The sequence below is a fragment of the Saccopteryx bilineata genome, chromosome 11, assembly GCF_036850765.1.
Source record: "Saccopteryx bilineata isolate mSacBil1 chromosome 11, mSacBil1_pri_phased_curated, whole genome shotgun sequence".
NCBI lineage: Eukaryota > Metazoa > Chordata > Mammalia > Chiroptera > Emballonuridae > Saccopteryx > Saccopteryx bilineata.
Genome location: NC_089500.1, coordinates 54,477,338 through 54,497,532, shown reverse-complemented (window position 1 = coordinate 54,497,532; position 20,195 = coordinate 54,477,338). Strand labels below are relative to the sequence as shown.

The 20,195-nt window shown below is 43.8% G+C and overlaps 1 pseudogene; it reads left to right on the top strand.

Moving 5' to 3' along the window:
• The window catches only part of LOC136315602 (calponin-3-like), a 44,329-nt pseudogene extending 24,600 nt beyond the window's left edge, over nt 1-19,729 (top strand).
• The last annotated feature ends 466 nt before the right edge of the window (nt 19,730-20,195 follow it).

The window sequence follows — 20,195 nt, the reverse complement described above, 5'->3', positions numbered from 1 at the left end:
TATTACATTTTCCAATCCATACACGTGACTGTCTTTCCTTTTGTTTGTGCCTTCGTTGATGCCCTTCATATATAAATATATAGATTTACAGTATATAAAGTTTTCACCTTTTTTGTTAAATTTATTCCCAATTATTTAATTCTTTTTTGCTGCTATTGTAAATGGAATTGTTTTCTTAATGTTCTTTTTTAGATAGCCCATTGTTAGTGTTTAGAAATGTAGCTGTTTGTGTATGTTGATTTTGTATCCTGCAATGTTACTGAATTCATTTATTTGCTAAAACAGTTTTATCGTGGTGTCCTTAGGGTTTTCTATAATAAGATCAGGTCATCTGCAAACAGATAATTTTGCTTTTTCCCCTCTGATTTGGATGCTTCTTATTGTTCTTGCTTAAGTACTCTGGCTAGGACATTCAGTACTATGTTGAACAGCAGTGGCAAGGGTGAGCACTTGTCTTATTTCCGATCCTGAGTATGGGGTTAGCTGCGGGCTTGTCATGTACGATTTTGGTTATTTGGAGATACAGTTCTTACTAATCTCTAATATATTGAGAGATTTTATTGTGAAAGGATGTTGAAATTTGTCAGTTGTTTTTTCTGCATCTTTTGAGATGCTCATATGATTTTATTCTTTATTCTGTTAATGTGGTGTATCACATTTATTGTTTTGTTTATGTGAATCATCCTTGTGTCCCAGGGATAAATCCCATTTGATCATGGTGTACCATCCTTTAAATGTGCTATTGAATTTGGTCTGTTGGTATTTCTTTCAGAATTTTTGCATTTATGTTTATCATAAATGTAATTTTTTTTTTTTGTATTTTTCTGAAGCTGGAAACGGGGAGGCAGTCAGACAGACTTTCGCATGCGCCCGACCGGGATCCACCCAGCACGCCCACCAGGGGGCGATGCTCTGCCCATCCGGGGCGTCACTCTGTCACGACCAGAGCCACTCTAGCGCCTGAGGCAGAGGCCACAGAGCCATCCTCAGCACCCGGGCCATCTTTTTTTGCTCCAGTGGAGCCTCGGCTGCGGGAGGGGAAGAGAGAGACAGAGAGGAAGAAGAGGGGGAGGGGTGGAGGAGCAGATGGGTGCTTCTCCTGTGTGCCCTGGCCGGGAATCGAACCCGGGACTTCCGCACACCAGGCCGACACTCTACCACTGAGCCAACCGGCCAGGGCCTGTAATTTTTTCTTTTAGTGCCCTTGCCTGGTTTTCATATGATGGTAATGCTGACTTGCTAAAATGAGTTTGGAAGAGTTCCTCCCCTTCAATTTTTTTGAAAGAGCTTGAAAAGCATTGGTATTAAGTCTTCAGATGTTTGGTAGAATTTATGAGTGAGGTCTTTTGATCCTGAACTTTTCTTTCATAATAGATATTTAATTACTGATTCATTATCCTTAATAGTTATTAGTCTGTCCAAATTTTCTATTTTAGTCATGATTCAATCTTGATATGTTCTAGGAATTTCTTCTAGGTTATAAAATTTGTTGACATTTATTGTTTATAATAGTCTCTAATGATTCTTTGTATATCTATGGTATCAGTTATAGTCTCTTTCATTTCTGATTTTATTTTATTTGAGTTTTCTTTTTCCTTAGTATAGTTTAGGTTTGTAACTTTAGCTTTAAAAAAATCAACTCAGTTTCATCGATCAGTTTCATTGATCTTTTTTCATTATGTTTCTTGTTTCTATTTCTTTTATGTCTGCTTTGATTTTTATTTCCTCCCTTATGTCAACTTTGGACTTAGCTTGTTCTTCTTTTTCTAGTTCCTTGAGGTGTAAAGTTGGCTTATTCCAGTTTTTTCTTAATGTAGTCATTTATTGCTATAACTTTTTCTTTGACTTGCTTTTACTGAATTCCATACCTTTTAGTATGTTGTGTTACTATTTTTGTTTTTTCTCAAGATGTTTTTTGATTTTCCTTTTGATATCATTTCCTTTGACCCATTGGTTGTTCAGAAGTGTGTTGTTCTATATCTACTTATTTCTAAATTTTCAGATTTTCTCTTGTTCTTGATACCTAGTTTCATACCATTGTATTTGGAAAAGATTTTTTTTTTTTGCATTTTTCTGAAGTGAGAAGCGAGGAGGCAGAAAGACTCCTGCATGAGCCTGAGCGGAATCCACCCAGCTTGCCCACTAGGGTGTGATGCTCTGCCCATCTGGGCCATTGCCCCGTTGCAACCAGAGTCATTCTCGCGCCTGAGGTGGAGGCCATGGAGCCGTCCTCAGCGCCAGGGCCGACTTTGCTCCAGTGAGCCTTGGCTTCAGGGAGGGAAAGACAGAGATAGAGAAAGGAGGGGAGGGTGGAAGGGTAGAAAAGCAGATGGGCGCTTCTCCTGTGTGCCCTGGCCGGGAATTGAACCCAGGACTTCCACACGCTGGGCCAATGCTCTACCACTGAGCAAACTGGCCAGGGCTTGGAAAAGATATTTGGTATGCTTTCATCCTTAAGTTTGTTATGTCTGTTTTGTTGCCTAACATATGATTTATTCTGTCAAATGTTCTGTGAGCTCTTAAGAACAATGTGTATTATGTTGCTGTTATATGGTATATTCTCTAAATGTTTGTTAGGTCCAGTTGACATAAAGTATAGTTCAGCTCTGATATTTCCTTATTTATATTCTGTCTGGATTCTCTGTTGTTGAAAGTGAAGTCTTGAGTTCCCCTACTATTATTGCATTACTATTATTGCGTTCTTGTCTATTTTTTCCTTCAGATCTGTTAATTGCTTTATATATTTAGATGCTCTTATGTTGGGTATATGTATATGTTTATTATCATTATTTTCTCATCAGGATTTGACCACTCTATCATTATATGATGACCTACTTTGTTTTTATTACAGTTTTTGGCTTAAAGTATATTTTGTCAAGTATAGCTATCTCTGCTCTCTTTTGGTTTCCAGTTGGCATGGGATATAATTTTCCATCATTTCACTCTTAGCCTGTGTGTCCTTAGTACTGAAGTGAGTCTCTTGTAGGCAGCAGGTAATTGGGTCTTTTTATTTTATTTTTTGCCATTCATTCCCTTTTATCTTTTGATTGGAGAATTTAGTCCATTTCATTTGAAATAATTATTGATAGGGATGTACATACTATTACCATTCTGTTAATTATATTCTGGGTATTTTATAGATCCTTTGTTCCTTTTCTCTTCTCTTGCAATTTTTCTTTGTAATTTGATGATTTTTCTGTAGGAATGTGCTTTGATTTATTTCTATTTATTGTGTACTAGTTATAGGTTCTTGCTTTATGGTTACCATGAGGTTTATAGAAAACACCCTATACTTTATATAACTGTCTATTTTAAGCTGACAAAAAATTAACTTTGTTCATATATAAAAGTTTAATGTTTATCCCCCCCTCCATCATATTTTATGCTTTTGATGTCACAATCTTTATCTTTTTATATTGTGTATCCATTAACAAATTATTATAGCTATAATTATTTTTATTACCATGTATTTTAACCATTGTACTGGACTTAAAAGTGGTTTATACACCACCTGTATAATATTAATGTGTTCTGAATTTGACTATATATTTTCCTTTATCAATGAGTTTTTTGTTTTTACAGGATTTTATGATAGTATTTAGTAAACTTTTTTTTTCTTTCCCAGCTTGAATAATTCCCCTTAGCACTTTTTTGTAAGGTAGTTTTAGTAGAAGATGACAACTGGAAAACTCTATCTCACCTTCAATTGTGAAGGATAAGTTTGCTGGGTAACTATTCTCCCCCGTCCCCCATTACTTATAACATCACTTATATAAATAACATGCCATCCACTCTCTCCTGGCCTGCAAGGTTTCTGCTGTGATATCTATTGATAGCGTTATGTAGGTTCCTTTGTATGTGATGAGATTCTTTTCTCTCAATGCTTTCAAGATTTTTCTTTGTCTTTGATTTTGACAGTTACATTGTAATACATCTCGGTCAAGTATTCTTTGGCTTGAATCTAATTGGGAACCTTTGAGCTTCATGTGTCTGGAATCCGTATCATTTTTCAGATTTTGGAAGTTATCAGTCATTATTGTTTTAAATAAGCTTTTCTGCTCCTTTCTCTTTGGTCTGCATCTGGAAGTCCCATAATGCAAATATTGTTTTCTTGATGATGTCCTATAAATTCCATGGGCTTTCTTCTTTGCTTTGAATTCTTTTTTCTTTTCATCTTAAGTGACTTTTACTTTTCATCTTAAGTGACTTTTATCTCAATTAAGGCTTCTTTTTAAGTTCTGCATCTGTTAGTTCAATCATTGTAATTTTGCAGTGTTTCTTTGTTGGTATCATGTTTTCTAGATTCTTCTGATTTCCTGTGGCTTTCAGTAGGGTCTGTGTATTTGAAGAATCACTCACCCCTTCAATACTTTATTGACTAACTTTGGTAAGGAAAGATTTTTACCTGTGGATTGAAACATGCTACAGTGTATGATGGCCCCAGGTTTGTGGTGCAAGATACCATGTGTAGGGGCATGTGGTGGCTCCAGGTTTGGCGGGGAGGAGCACAGTGTTTCATGTTCAGCTAACTGGTGTTCATGACTTTGACAACTGTGTAATCTTTGGTTATGAGAGCTGTGTTGAGTCTATGTTGGCTGCAAGGGATGTTGAAGTTTTTAGATGGTACCTCCATCTAAGAACCAGTGATGAGGGACAGGTACAGGTAGTAGTAGTGGCTGGAGCAAATGATGTACACATAATTTACTGTGGTGTCTGCCTGCAGGTGCCTGTGTGGCGGCAGGGCTGACTTAGAAACATGAGTAGTGGCAAGGCTGGGGTCAATTGTGGGTGCACAAGAAGCTGTGGAATCCTGGGATGTTCTCCCAGGTTAGCTGCAGGTGTGTGCATGGTCGTAGAGCTCAATTAAAAGAGTTGGGGCCAGTGGCATCCTGCACGGTCTAGATGAAGGCATTTATGGTGAGGTTAGCCAGTGACAGGAGTCAGGGAAAGCTCTGGGAAATTGAGTTGCTACAGGAGCCTGGGCTGATTGGTGTGTATTAATGTGGCTAAAGGTTGTCCTGGGCATCTACAGTCGTGGCCAGTGACAGTAGTTGGGGCCAGCAGGTGCAGGTATTGAGGCGCAGGTGCTGGATGCAGGCATGTGTGGTGGTGCAGGCCAGTACAGGAGTTGGGCCCAGATCTGGGTTTGTGAGCTGCTGTGAGCAACTTTGCTCTCTGTCTCTAGCTGTGTGCATTAGGCATGAGCACATGCAGGGCAGTGAGGCCAGTGACAGGTGTCCGGCCCGGGGTGAAGAGATGCACGGCTGCAGGGCTCAGCTGTACGTACGTGCATGGTAGTGAAAGCCGGTGACAGTAGTTGGTCCGGATGTGGGTGCACGAATATCTGTGAGGCCTGGACCGTCAGTGTGCAGGCCTCTGCCTTCAGGGGTGGGATGCAGGCATGCACAGGGAGGTAGGGCTGCTGTGGCTAAAGAGTGGAGTAGCAGAAAGTACTCCAAGCAGCTAGTGTCTTTGACCACAAAAACCTGTGAAGCCCTTAGCAACAAAAACTGTAGGGGTCGGTGGTGGCTCTGCTGGCCATGGGTTTGCTCAATGGCAGAAGCTGCTGGGTCCTCCGCAGAGCCGTCTGCTAGGTCCGGAAATAAGTCCTCAGCCTCAGTCCGGAAATAAGAGGAAGCCGCAGAGGTCCACAGTGTTGGCAAGGGCTGTTGAGGTCCTTGGCAGTTAAGGCTGCCGGGATCTCCCTTGGCAGAGCAGGACACAGAGAACCACAGTTGTTTCCAACCACGCGGTTGATACTGACGGCCCCTCCCGTTTTCTTTTCCTGGCTGTCTCAGTTATGCGAGTCTCGGCGGGGTGGAACCGGAACAGGTCCTTTGCCCTGAAAGGCTGCGGAGGCTGGTCGCTCCTCTCGTCTTTTCCCCTGGAGGGGAACGCGGTTGTGCTGGGAGCACCCTCCTGGTGCTGAGCAGTGCTGGCCTGAGAGGTGGGATGATGCAGGCAAAGTGAAACGTTTTCCTGACCTTTTGTGCAGTTATTTTCAGGTGTTGCTACACTGTGTTGATGAAGCTCCTTCAGTGGACTTCCGAGATCTCCCAGAGCTATAAGTATAATACCTGGAAAGCTAATTGTTGTTTGTGGGGGGCTGGGGGCTGGGGTTTTCTACTCTGTCATCTTGATGTCACAAATCTATATCTATATCCTGTCCCAAGTAAGAAGGTACCTTTCTTCCTCCTGTCTGCAGTCAGAGCTCTTGTAAATTTCCTACCAGTCTGATAGTATAAAAGGATATTTAATTATATATTTCAAAGTACATTACCTGGAATCTAGTGCATTTGAACATCTCTTGTTTACTTTCTGGCTATTTGCTTTGCTATTCTGTGCCTCCATAACTGCAGATAATGTCTCTACACCTCCCTATTTGGTTTTATCAATTTTCATATACTATCTGTTGACATTCAGGTGGGAAGGATGGGAATTATACTAGTATACTGTCTCTTCTCCTTCTCTTTTCTTTTCCCATCAACTTTTGACAGTGTCTATCGGCTTCCCAATTTCCAAGACCAGGACCCTTGGACCCCTCCTTTTTCTTCATCGTCCCCCAGTTCTGCACTCGACCTTCTGTCAGTTGCACTTGGAGATTGTGAAAGATGTTGAGATTATATTTTATTCTCACAGCCACATCTGTGTTTTGCCTACTAGAAGACTTGAAAGGTTGAAAACCAGTAAAATGTGTTTAAAACACAGGCTATTAAAGCAGAAGGTCTCAGAGATACAATTGAAGCCAGAACTTCTTGAACTCTTATCAAAGTGTGTCAAAAGCTGAGAAGAAGCATACTTGTTCTCCCATAAACTAAAACTTTTGTGAAGACACTCAGGCAGTGTTTTCTCTTCCACTCCATCATATACCCATTTTAATCAACATAACTGGTAAAAAAAAAAAAAAAAAAATTACTCCCTGACTCTGTTAGTAAAATTGCTTTCTGGGGAATTTTATAAAATTATATTGTGGCTTGAGTACTCATATGAGTTTCCTAGTTTGCTCTATTTCATCAACAAGGGAGTGGAAGCAAGAGAGATGCCATACTATGCCTGAGCTCTCTTAGGCGAGCATCTAGTGTCTCACTGTCTCATCGTGGCTCCCACGGCTCTAACTCGATAGATGATCTACAGCCTGTTTTCTCTTGAGTACGCTCAGACCCAAACTTTGTAGTCTTTCCTCTTTCTCCATAATCTAGTCTGTCACCAGATCCCGGTGGCTCTGTCTTTGAAATATATCCTGACCCTGGCGCTTTCTTATGACCACTTATGCTGCTACCTGTACCCAAGCCACCATCTTCTCACCTGGACCATGGCTGCAGATTCTTAATTGGCCTCCTTGTTTATACCTTTACCTCCATAGGATCCCTAAGGTCTTTTCTCTGTTCAGACTATTTAATCCCATTCATATTCTAGTCATAAGAAAACACAAGTCCTTTCTACGATCTACCGGGTCTTTCATGATGTGATTCTTCACTCCCTCCCTGCTCCTATCTTCTGCCTTCTCTCCCTTGCTTACCCTGCTATACCACATTGGCTTTCTTGCTATTCTTTGAGCAGATTAATAAGTGATAGTCACAGAAATTTTCTGATTTTCTTTGCAGGGGACACTGCTCACATTGACATGTCAGTTTTTCTTTCCCTCATTTCTTCAGATTTGAGTTCAAATTTTACTTTATCAGAGTGGTGTCTGACACACACACACCCACACCCACATACACACATACACACACACACACACACATCACTGACTAACATATATATTTATCTGCTTCTGGTTTACTCCCTGATTAGAATGTGCGCTCCATGAAGACGGGCTATATTTTGTCTACTGTTACATATATAGTGCCTTGAACAGTGCCTAGCACATTGAAGCGCTCAGTAAAACACATGTTGAATAAAGGAATGAATCTTGCTCCTTTGTTCCTGTCCCCTGGTACTTGACTCTAGTCAGACACACTGTTTCTGGTTAGTTATGGTATCCTGTACATTGATTACCTGCCGTCTAATCTAAGGCATTATGCTCCCCTCCTTGTTAGACCTTTGTTCACAATGTTCACAGTTTCTCAAATGCCTTTTGCTTTTATCTGCTTGGTCAGATCTTTCCCATTCTTTAAGTTAAACTCAAATGCAATTTTTTCAATGAGACCTTCAATTCCCAAGTTGCGGTTAAGTATATACTTTCTTCTCTGTGTGCCTAATGTGCCATTTGCAGTTCTCTTCATTACCATTTGTCTTGTGTTTCAGTGATTTATATACAGGACTTATCTCTCCCCCTAGATTGCAAGATCCTTTAGGAAATCCTTCGGTTCCCTCAGTGCTTGTTCTGAGACTTGGCATGCCAGGTCTTAGGAAGTGATCGTGGAGATGAATTATGAGTGATACTTGAGCCTTTTACTCATGGCAGTGACTCAAAGTTAGAGACAGGTTTAAATTCTAATTGATGTAAGGAAGACAAGATTTTGGTAATTTCCTAAAGATAATATTAGAAATTAAAGGCCTGGCTAATGGGCCATGTGGGAATTGAATTCATCTGGCTTTTTGGCGAGTGATTTCGGAATGGGAAAGAGTTTTTTGAAAGGGATGTTGGGCAATCACTCTTGCCTTCTAAAGGACAAGGGATTTATATAATAACTAAGAATTACATCTTAACATTTGGAAGAACTGTGAACTAATCATTTTAAAGCTCTGAAATATTTGCTTGGATATCTCTAAAGTGATTAAACTACTGTTGCTCTGAATGAAGGTGTGACAGTGATTTTTAAAGAGATGAATTATATTACTTTGTTGAAGATGGTGTTCCTGAAGGGGAACCTAGTCATCTTTAGTTCCTATATTGTAGTGACTGCTGGAAATCTTTACCTTTTCTTTCCAGCTTTTATCATATTTTAACTCCATGGAAAAAGTGAGATCTTTTGCTTTGAACTTACCAGCTTCCCTCCCTCCTACACCGAACTCTCTGTGTCTGTGTCTCTTATACCCTCCTGTTCCACCCAGAAGAGCTGCCTCCCGGTCTCCCCAGGGCTGAGGCTGGCAGAGCCCTCCCCTGTCCCCCTCCCTGCCTTCTGGGGATGTCTCTGCTAGTTCCTTCTCTTCCCAGCATGGCACCCCTCTTGGCCCCGTCCGTCCGTCCGCGGGTACAGGGACTGCTGCGGAGTGTCCTCACAGTGTGCTGGCTGGCTTTCCCCAGAAACCGGCCATCAAAGGAGAAGAGGGAGCAGGATGGAAGCCGTCCCTTACGGGCCTGGCTGAGCAGGCTCGGAGCATCACATCTGCTAAGTTCTTTTTGGTAGAAGTGAGTCATTAAGTCCGGCCAGCATTCAACGGGTGCGGAATTAGATCCCACCTCTTGATGTAAGGAGTGTTTTGTGGGCATATTTTAAAATGATCGCAGCCTGAACTGTGGTGGCGCAGTGGATAAGGTATTGACCTGGAACGCTGAGGTCCCTGGTTTGAAACCCCCAGTTGGCCTGGTCCAGGTACATACGAGAAGGAAAACCGCGAGTTGATGTTTCCTCCACCTTCCACCCTGCCTTTCTCTCTCTCTAAAATCAATAAATAAAATCTTTTAAAAAATGCATTGTTGGGCATGGCGTCCCAGATTCAGTGCAGAAAGAGAGACTTTTATAACTGTATTGATTTTTCAATAGGTAATAATAGCGTACACAATTCAAAGGGGAAGTATCTCCCTTCACCCTGGCTACCCACTTGCACTCCCTGAAGACAACCGTGTAACCATTTTGTATATTTCTTTTCAGAGAGATTCCAATTCCATATGTATGCAGGGATATGCATCTGCATGTGTATGGATACATAAATGCATGTATATATATTTGTATACATGTGATCACCTTAAATATGATTATATATTTAAGAAGAGAAGTTGTGATGAGGTCACGGGCAAAGGGCTCCAGCCACCCTAGTTAACATGACCTGCACAGTAGGGCAACAGTGGGTTCTTCCCTCTGATTGGTGGAGACCACTCTCTGTGGGAGGACAGCAGTTCCCAAATATGACTGATCGTCACAGTGACAAGGGGAGGTGTTCTTCTGCCTCTACTTTTAGAGTTTCTGATCTGATAGATTTGGAGTAAGGTCTGAGAATTTTTACTTCAGATACTTCCTAAGGATAAAATAGCACACACTTGTATGGAGGCAGTTTGGTAATATGTTTAAAAATATACCTCATCCTAAAATCTAGCTTGAAGGTTTTTTTATTCCATAGTTAGAGTAGCCAGTATATGAAATATGTGTACAGGTTGAATAAGAGACTTCTCAAAGCAAAAAATTTAGAAAACTTCCCAGTAAAGAGTATGTGTAGGCAGTATGGAGTGGACAGGGATTGTTTCAGTTTTGAACCAGGTGAATATATCACTTGTTCAATAAGAGAATGAGTGAATACTTAGCTAAATAAACACGTAAAGAAAATAACGTCAACACAGTCCTCCTCGTGCCCACTCAGGTTTGTGACCCTGGAGGCAGAAGGTTTGAGGAGGCAATAGAAATCCCCTACCCCTCTTACCTTTGGTCAATAGAATTCTTCCTAGAATTTGTGAAATAGCTAGTCAGCATTTCTAGTTTCCTTATATAGTGGACACTTTGTATCGCGTCTGTGTTTTCACAACAATTCCAACGCTAAGGCAGGAGGAGGGCGAAGCCTGTCCTGCTGTCTTTATTCATCTATTCACGTCTTCATTCAGCGAACATGTTGAACTCTGAGCAGGGGCCAGACGCTGTCCTAAGTACTGGGGGCTGCGCTGGTGAAGAACAAGGTGGAGGGACCTGACTCTGTGGAGTTCACAGTGTAGACAGATCAGTAAATATGCAAAACAAGCAGAAAACAAAGTATATCAAGTTTAGTGATGAAACGAGAACAAGACAGAAGCGGAGAGGACTACTTTGGATGACTGTTATGATTGACAGGGAGGGCCTCCCCGAGGAGGTGATATCTGAAACGGGACAAGTGTGATGGAAAGAAGGAAAGCCTGTGAGGATGCAGGCAGAGTATTCCAGGTGGAGGGCACAGGGAGTGTGGGATGCGGAGGGGCACCTGGCTTGTCTCTTCTCAGGGGCAGTGAGGTCCCTGTGGCCAGCGGGAGGTGGACAGTGGGGAAAATGATGGGAGGAGATGAGGTTGGAGAGCTGGAGAGGGCTAGATCTTACAGGCTCTGTAGGACGCAGAGGAGCTTGGCGTTTATGGAAGGCATTGAAGAGCTGTTCACAGCTTGAGCACTATGGATCAATAACATGATTTTAGCCAAGATCTCTCAGACTGATGCCTTGAGGTACCGCAAATTCAACATGTCTAAAACGAAACTCGGTACCTCACCCCCTCAGTTTGCACCTCTGTGTATTTTTTGGTGACTGGCACTGTTGACTTTGTTACCGAGGTGGCAACTTGACCTTGCAGACCCTCCTTTTCTTTGTTATTGCCCATATTCTTTCTTTTCTGTCACCAGGTCCTGCTTGATTCTACCATATTCTAGTTGCGTTTTTCTCTATTTCTTCATCTCAGCTGTTGTGCTTTAGCCATCATCATCTCCTCCATTAAACTAGTATTTCTGCATACCGCCACCATGCCAGGCTTAGTCCAGATGCCAGAGAGACCAGGTAAAGAAGCCCTCTTGGAGCGTATGGTCTGTTAAGAAAGACAGATAAATTAAAAAAATGATGCTGCGATGTGGTAAGTGTCAAGTTAAGGAAAAGGCTGTCAAAGGAAGCCTGTAGCAAGTGCCCCTCACCTGGGAGGCGCCGTAGGATATGACATTTAAGCTAAACCCCTATGGGCAAATGGAGGTGAGAAGGATGCTCCCGGTAGGAGGTGAGAGGAGAGCAAGGTAAGTGTACAGCAGGGTCTGGTGAGAATTAGAGTTGGTGAGCTGGATAGAGAGTGAGCAAACGAGTCTGGACTTGACGTTAGGACAGTGGGAGCCATTTAGGGGTGGATAGCAGGGCAGAGATGAGTTTTGTTGTTTTTTTTTTGTATTTTTCTGAAGCTGGAAACGGGGAGAGACAGTCAGACAGACTCCCGCATGCGCCCGACCAGGATCCACCCGGCACGCCCACCAGGGGGCGACGCTCTGCCCACCAGGGGGCGATGCTCTGCCCCTCCGGGGCGTCGCTCTGCCGCGACCAGAGCCACTCTAGCACCTGGGGCAGAGGCCAAGGAGCCATCCCCAGCGCCCGGGCCATCTTTGCTCCAGTGGAGCCTTGGCTGCGGGAGGGGAAGAGAGAGACAGAGAGGAAGGAGGGGGGGTGGAGAAGCAAATGGGCGCTTCTCCTGTGTGCCCTGGCCGGGAATCGAACCCGGGTCCCCCGCACGCCAGGCCGACGCTCTACCGCTGAGCCAACCGGCCAGGGCCCAGAGATGAGTTCTTAAGGGCATTTTAGGGCTACATACAGACAGAGAGGCTAGAGTTACAGTGGTGAGAGGGGTTGCTGCAGCAATCCAGGGGCTGTCAGTGCACAGTGCCATGAGTCAGTAGTGAGTGTCCTACACAGGCATCTAAATTAATTCATCAGGTCCAATTTGAGTTATGATACAGTAGCAGCCCAGATTTCCCAAACACATAATTTTTTTGGAAAGCAACATTGTTTCATATTACTGAGAGTGCCTTCAGAATATGAAAGCTTTATTGAATTGAGTCTGAAATGAATTTCATTTAAATATGAAATTAATTGAAAGCCTGCTTCTGAATATTTTTCCATAGATTTTATGCTCTTTTAGAAGTTTCGGTTGGCTTTGTGTTTCAGTATTTACAGTAAGTGCTGGCACTAGAAGAAGTGGAGTTGAGGGCAGGCGCAGTGGGCAGTGTGGGTGATGGTCTGAGTAGGGAACTCTTCACTCTTGTTCTGGGAGGGGAGGGGTGTGGTAGAGGCATGCTGATGAGTGGATCGGAGCTTCCGCTGGGACCAGAACCGTCTGTGGAGAGGAAGTACCCCTTATAGTGAGGATCTCACTCACTCCCCAAGTTACCACGCGGCCATTTGAGTTTAATAAGCTGTTTGGAATTTTAAATGTAATGGAAGAGGTGATTGTTTTCTTTCTTCAGTTTTGTTTTTTTTTTTGTATCCATCTGCCCCGCCCGTATTTGGTGACACCGTGTTAGGCATTACCTTACCAAAAAATGTGGCTTTTGCAAATGAAGTAAGCTTCAACCCTGCCCTTTGTGTAAAAGGGGAACCTTGAGGGGTTTAATTTTGTAGCTCTCTTCATGAGTCTTCCTAAAAGGACTATGTTCCAGGCGTTGGTCTAAGGCTAAGCACTTTACCAATATTAAGCCACTTAATCCTCCTGACAGCACTGTGTGGCAGGTGTGGTCGTTATTAGTATTTTACACACAAGGAAGTTGGACACAGACGGTGAGTAATGTGCCTAAGCCACGCAGCTCTTAGGTGGCAGAGCTGGATTTGAACTCAGAAGCTCTGGTTCCCGAGCTGCTATTAGGGAAGATGATGCAGGGGGCGTGCGTGTGAAAGTAGAGTGCAGACAGCGGAGTGTGTGTGTGTCCACGGGCTGAGTGTGGGTGACCAGACAGGGCTTTTATTCTATTGTCACTCTTTAGAAGACAACTGACACATGTGGAAAAGAAAAGATTAGAACAATTTTTTTAAAAATCATCAAAAAAAACCCAGTTTTGTTTCTGCTACAAATTTTGTAGAACTGGCCTTTAAAGGAAACAATACAGTGTGTCCATAAAGTCATGGTGCACTTTTGACCGGTCACAGGAAAGCAATAAAAGACGATAGAAATGTGAAATCTGCACCAAATAAAAGGAAAACTCTCCCAGTTTCATACCTATTCAGTGCAGTTCGATGTGGGTTCACGCACAGATTTTTTAGGGCTCCTTAGGTAGCTATCCTGTATAGCCTCTATGGACTCGTCACTGACTGATGGCCTACCAGAACGGGGTTTCTCCTCTGAACTGCCAGTTTCCTTCAACTGCTTATCCCACCGAGTAATGTTATTCCTATGTGGTGGCGCTTCGTCATAAATGCGCCGATATTCACGTTGCACTTTGGTCACGGATTCGAATTTAGCGAGCCACAGAACACACTGAACTTTCCTCTGTACCGTCCACATCTCGACTGGCATGGCCGTAGGTTGCTCCGCTGTATACACGGTGTTACGTCATCATCTGTGCATGCACACATGCTGCCACATCATCCTACAGAAACTGGGAGGGTTTTCCTTTTATTTGGTGCAGATTTCACATTTCTATGGTCTTTGGTTGCTTTCCTGTGACTGGTCAAAAGTGCACCGTGACTTTACAGACACACTGTACTTTAGCTTTAATCTGCTCCCTAGATAAAAACAAATAGTTTTTTTTTAAATACTCTTAATCTATTACTTCCAAGTTTATTTTATTTAAAAACATTCTAGTCTTTAGAAATGGTAGAGATATATTTCTTGTTATTAATTCCCTTGACACTTGGGTAGCTCTGAGCCAGTTTATAAACAAGACCCGCACTGTAACCCCTTACTGTCTCTGGGATTATCCTGTGACTCAATGGACAGCGTATGTTACGCAGCGCCTGCTCTGCTTAACTGAGTGCTGGCTTTGCTCACACTGACTTGGCTCCCTTGTTTATGGCTGAGATCACCATACTTGTGGGTAGAGGATTTCTATTTTTTTTGTCAGATCTCCATGTGTTGCAGGTAACGTGCAGGTGAGACAGGAGTGGGGTTCTGATGGGGAGCTGTGCTTGGCGGCTAACCCTGAAGCGCAGAAACAAGATGGGCACTAATATCAGGGACACTGAATAGAGTCCCTGCTTGTGTTTCTGTCTAAGTGGCGAGTGGAAGGGACCTTATTCCATTAAGCCTGCTGGAAAACATGAAAACACGCAGAGAGGAGTATAAAGCTGGAACATTTGGCTGCCTTTGGGAAGGTTTGATAAAGGATTACTCTGTCCGGGTCACTTCTTTGCTGCGTGTGAAACAAGCTGTCCAGTTTCCAGCATGGATGTGTGCAGACAAGGGTGTGGAAACTGGATAGCTGCCCAAATCTACGCACTCATGTGTGTGTGGTGCACTTCGTTATTTTTTTGGGGAGGAACTCTTTCCCTCAGAATATTGTGGGTGCAGAAACCCATGTTAATATATCAACATAAAATACTATCTAATGTGCAGTTGATCCTTGAACAACATGGGGGTTAGAGGCACCAACCCCTGTTCCGCCAAAAATCCAGGTATAACTTTTGACTTCCTCAAAAACGTAACTATACTTGTTCGTTCGTATCCACAGAGAATTGGTTCCAGGACCCCCTGCAGATACCAAAATCAGTGGATGCTCAAGTCCCTTGCTTAGAGTGGCATAGACCAATGCCTACATTGATTGATCTGCATCCATGGATTCCCAATCGTGAATCAAAAGTCCTGTTTCTGCTTTTGTTTGGTTGAATTCATGGTTGCGAATCCTGGGCATACAGACTGCGAACTATATAGTTATGAAAAAAACCCACGTGTAAATGGACTCACACAGTTCAAACCTGTGTTTTTCAAGTGTCAACTGTATAGAATTTTTACATCATTCCCAGTTTTAGATGATTTCATACAATGAAAAATAGGGCATGTTTGATGTGTTTTGTAACAATAAAAGCACTTAACAAACATTCATTGTCATTTTGTGTCAGGAGGATATTTTTTTAATTAATTTTAATGGGGTGACATTGATAAATCAGGGTACATATGTTCAGAGAAAACATTTCTAGGTTATTTTGACATTTGATTATGCTGCATTTCCATCACCAAAGTCCTATTGTCTTCTGTCACCTTCTAACTGGTTTTCTTTGTGCCCCGCCCCTCCCCCAACCCCCTCCCTCTCCTCCCCCCCACCCCGTAACCCCCACACTCTTGTCCATGTCTCTGAGTCTCATTTTTATGTCCCCCCTATGTATGGAATCATATAGTTCTTAGTTTTTTTCTGATTTACTTATTTTGCTCAGTATAATGTTATCTTTGTGTCAGGAGGATTTTGAAATTAAAATTCTCTATTACCTGCCAAATATAATTATAGAGAATTAAATTTTGAAGGTAAAAGGTAATTTTTTAGCATTTATATTTTCATTAAAATTAAAAAAAAATTTATCTTTTTTTAAAAAAATTAAATGAGAGACGGGGAGGCAGAGAGACAGACTCCCACATGCGCCCTGACTGGGATCCACCCAGCAAGCCCCCTACTAGGCAATACTCTGCCCATCTGGGGCTGCTACTCTTAACAGGAGCTAACTGCCTGAGGCAAAGCCATGGAGCTATCCTCAGCATCTGGGGCCAACTTGCTCAAACCATTTGAGCCTTGGCTGCAGGAGGAGAAGAGAGTGGGGGGAGTTAGAGGGGAGAAGAAGCAGATGGTCGTTTCTCCTGTGTGCGCTGACTGGGAATCGAACCCAAGATTTCCACAGGCTGGGTCGACACTCTATTGCTGAGCCAACCAGCTAGGGCTAAATAAATTTTTTTCAATTACCTTTGACATACAATATATTAGTTCCAGGTATATAACATAGTGATTAGACATCATATAACTTATGAAGTGATCACCCCGATAAGTCTTGTATCCATTTGACAGTATACTTAGTTATTACAATATTATTAACTACATTCCCTATGGTTAGAGGTGTTTTAAGTGAAGGAATTTAAGTCAGATCATGTTCCACTTTTTTTTAAAGAAAAATGACTGCATTCAAGAAATAGAAACAATTTATACATCTGCAAATATTTATATTCTGTTAAGAAAATATTCTGTATATCTCTATTGGGTTATAAATGGGTGATCATATAATTTAATCTATAAGTCAAAACACTTTGAAGGGTGAAAGGCAGACCTTCCTGGATGAGAAATAGTAGGTCAGCAGATATAGCCTGAACTGTCCTGTGCAAACGAGGAGCTTTGATCACCCTCAGTATAAGAAAGCTTGCTAGGGAATGAATATTTTAAAAAAGGAAAAGAGGCCTGACCTGTGGTGGCGCAGTGGATAAAGCATCGACCTGGAAATGCTGAGGTCGCCAGTTCGAAACCCTGGGCTTGCCTGGTCAAGGCACATAGGGAGTTGATGCTTCCAGCTCCTCCCCCCTTCTCTCTCTCTCTGTCTCTCCTCTCTCTCCCTCTCTGTCTCTCTCCTCTCTAAAAATGAATAAATAAAATAAATAAAAATTTTTAAAACCTATTAAAAAAGGAAAAGAAAATAATTGAAAAATTTTATTTAATATTAAAGAGAATTACTGTTCTGAGATTTGATTTTACCCTGCTTACAAACTAATAAGTTCACCTGTTACGGTTTTGTGGATGCTGGCAGGAGGCATGAGACTCCTGGGTCAGAGAGAAAGGGGCTCATAATTTTGGGGCACAGAGAGTAGCATGAGCATCAGCATATTTATGTCAGTTTCCCTTGCTTCTCAAGCCCCACGGGGGCAACCTGATACAGAGCAGATGGAAGCTGTGCGCACAGTGTGTCTACATCACAGCTGAGTTACACACTGAGAGGCATCCACCACTTCTAGAGCAAGCAGTAAGTAAACCTTACTGCAGGGGTGGCAGGAGAGGGGGAAGGAGGGGGCGAGAGGGGAAGAGAGGTTAATTCGTCTGGCAAGGTTACCAGCTGAGTAAACAAGCCTAAGAGATGGTCCAGGTGAAAGGGGAGTCAGGCCTTGCAGTCTTAACACAGCAGAAGGTCCAGGAGGACTGTTCCTCCCAACAATTCTGTTATAAAATACGTTTATTGTCTTTGTGGTTTTAGGCTTATGTTTACTGCAACAAAGTAGAAGGTGAAGAAACGCTATAGGGCAGAGACTCCGGGGATTTGGAAAGGCTTATTTATGGTGTTATTGGTAACTTTCTTGAGAAACTGAGTGAGGCATTTTAAAAAAAGGTATTTCCTTATAGTGTTCTGAAGAGGAACACAAGGTTTGGGGATCAAATGGTTAGACTTTCTGCTTAATGGTAGGTTGGCATCTAGTTCCTTAATCTCAGTGAGGTGACGTATGATTTTTTTTTTTTTTTGTATTTTTCTGAATTTGTAAACAGGGAGACAGTCAGACAGACTCCCACATGCGCCGACAGGGATCCACCTGGCATGCCCACCAGGGGGCGATGCTCTGCTCCTATGGGGCATTGCTCTGTTGCGACCAGAGCCATTCTAGCACCTGAGGCAGAGGCCATAGAGCCATCCTCAGCGCCCGGGCCAATTTTTGCTCCAGTGGAGCCTCAGCTGCGGGAGGGGAAGAGAGAGACAGAGAGGAAGGAGAGGGGGAGGGGTGGAGAAGCAGATGGGCGCTTCTTCTGTGTGCCCTGGCCGGGAATCGAACCCAGGACTCCTGCACGCCAGGCTGACGCTCTACCACTGAGCAAACCGGCCAGGGCCAGTGAGGTATGAATTTATAGCTGACTTAGGAACGTGCTCTAAGTGCTCTTACCGAGCACCAGCGGCTCTGCCTTATCAAATCAGTGACCTACACCGGTGGGTTGAACCGGTTTTGGAAGATACAATCTATTGGATTTGGGGTTTGGGGGAAGTTTCTGATGATTATTTTCCAGGCAGAGATAGCTTTCTGGAGGATGGTACAGTGTGTCTTGCTTGCATCTTTTGGGTCTGAGGCTAAGCTGCTCTGGGCTCCCAGCGTCCTCACACCCCGGGAGGCCCTTTGCAGAGTCTAACGCACAAGGCGGCCGGTGTTGTGCTGTTCTTTCCACGTCACAGTGTACTTGCCACGTACATTTTCAGAACTCTACTCTGAGCTTCCGCTAGTTCTGATCATTTATATTCTGTTAAGTCAGCGAGCAGCTCCGTTGTGAGTCAGGGGCTGACAGACTATGGCCTGCTGGTCAAGTCCAGCCCACTGCCTGTTTGGCAGATGCTTGTGTTGGAACACGGCATGCCCGTCATGAACATGATGTCTGTGGCTCCTTTCCCACTCTAACAGCAAAGACTGTATGGCCCGCAAAGCCTAAATATTTGCTGTCTGTCCTTATAAAGAAAACGTTGCCGGCCCCTGGCGACAGCTGATAAACCAGCCGGACAGCACGCACAGCACACTCCTCCGTGTGGCTGGTCTTGCTCGTCCTCCGTGCCGGGTGCACAGAGAGTGCTCCGCCCACGGCTGACTGGTGAGGACTGGTGAGGATCGTGCTGAGGAAATGTTAATGACAGACAGCTGCTCCACAGTCACGTCATTAGAGTATGTTTTGTTGGGGGGCAGCGTTTTAACTAGGACACAAGTGCAGAGAGTCAGTGGTAGGCCTGTAGGAGAGGCTCTGTCCGAAGCCACCACCCAGCTCCCTGTCTCAAGCAGCCCCACTCTTCTCTCCAGTGCTCAGACCCTTTGTATGACAGGTAGATTTCACTTAGGTGCCTTCATCTCTTTGGCCTGAAGTGGGCGCAGTTCTGCCTGTCCTCCCGCACTCCCCCACTGGAACCTCAGACGGGAGCTGGGTGTCTGCTGCTCTCCTGCCTCCGTTCCTGCGGGCCTGCAGGCCCGCCACACTGCTGGAGACCCCACCTGCTCTTCCTGCAGCAGCCCCCAAACAGGCCAGCTCTCTGCTCTGGCCCCCAGTTCAGGAAGCAGTGGTGCTCCCTCTCCTGCAAACCTCCAGGCCCACCACACTGCTGGAGACCCCGCCTGCCCTTCCTGCAGCAGCCCCCAAACAGGCCAGCCCTCTGCTCTGGCCCCCAGCTCAGGAACCAGCAGTGCTCCCTCCCCTGCGAGGGAGACCGGCTTTGTTGAGCTCCTGTAGAGGCAGTTTGTCCTTTTCTAAGTCACATTTGACTCTGGTTTTTCCCTTACATGAGGACGTTAGAACTTAACCTTCCTGTAAGATGTGAATCCACCACATTGGTGATTCACGCGTCAGAATTGTATGCACGTTCTCTTCTGAGCGCTGTCCTGGGCACAGCCATGGGGTGCACAAGCAGCAAATTGACAGAGTGCAGACCTGGCCTTAGTCTTTCCTTCAGCCCTGTGTTCAGTAGTGAAACAGGCTCATCCTTTCTTTATATTGCACTGTGCTACCTTTCTCTCCTCTCCACCGGGTACTTTTTGTTCCATACACTGACCATTGTAATAGATGCTGTGTCCAGACTCTGGGACTCCCTGACTCTTGGTGTCATCCTGCGAGTGCCGTCACAAATTTATCACGTAGCCTCATTTCCAGCCAAATGCAGCTCTACTTCCTCTGCTTAGCATTCAGAGCCTCTGGGAAA